General features: G+C 40.2%; 1 non-coding gene across 1 annotated transcript; it reads left to right on the forward strand.

The window, feature by feature from the left end:
- The first annotated feature begins 308 nt into the window (after positions 1-308).
- LOC127743038 (small nucleolar RNA R71) lies at positions 309-416 on the forward strand. The gene has a single exon (XR_008004359.1). It is a non-coding gene; the product is annotated as a small nucleolar RNA R71 (small nucleolar RNA).
- The last annotated feature ends 234 nt before the right edge of the window (positions 417-650 follow it).

The following is a 650-nucleotide window of genomic DNA, read 5'->3' on the forward strand; positions in this document are numbered from 1 at the left end:
GGTGCAGCTTGCATTCCAGACAGACTTTGAGAAATCATATTGACTTGCTGAGTCAATATTTTGTTCTGAGCCAATATGGCAATCAGAGTATCAATCTCAAGAACTCATTTCTTCTGATTCGTCCCATTGTTCACAGGATTCCTTTCAGAAGTGTACATGAATTGGTTATTTTCAACCATTTCAATGAGTTCTTGAGCTTTTGCATGCGTCTTCTTCAGATAAAAAGATCCTCTAGCAGAGCTGTCCAATGACATCTTGGACAGTTCAGACAGACCATCATAGAAGATACATATGATGCTCCATTCAGAAAGCATGTCAGAAGGACACTTTTTGATCAATTGTTTGTATCTTTCCCAAGCTTCATAGAGGGATTCACCTTCCTTCTGTCTAAAGGTTTAGACTTCCACTCTAAGCTTACTCAATTTTTGAGGTGGAAAGAACTTTGCCAGGAAGGCATTGACTAGCTTTTCCCAAGAGTTCAGGCTTTTTTTAGGTTGTGAGTCCAACCATATCCTAGCTCTGTCTCTTACAGCAAAAGGGAATAGCATAAGTCTGTAGACCTCAGGGTCAACCCCATTGGTCTTAACAGGCTAAAAACTGATGAGGATCTTCCAATGGAAGTCCATGGAACTTGCAATTCTGTTGCATTA

Source organism: Arachis duranensis, chromosome 1 (assembly GCF_000817695.3).
Source record: "Arachis duranensis cultivar V14167 chromosome 1, aradu.V14167.gnm2.J7QH, whole genome shotgun sequence".
Lineage (NCBI taxonomy): Eukaryota > Viridiplantae > Streptophyta > Magnoliopsida > Fabales > Fabaceae > Arachis > Arachis duranensis.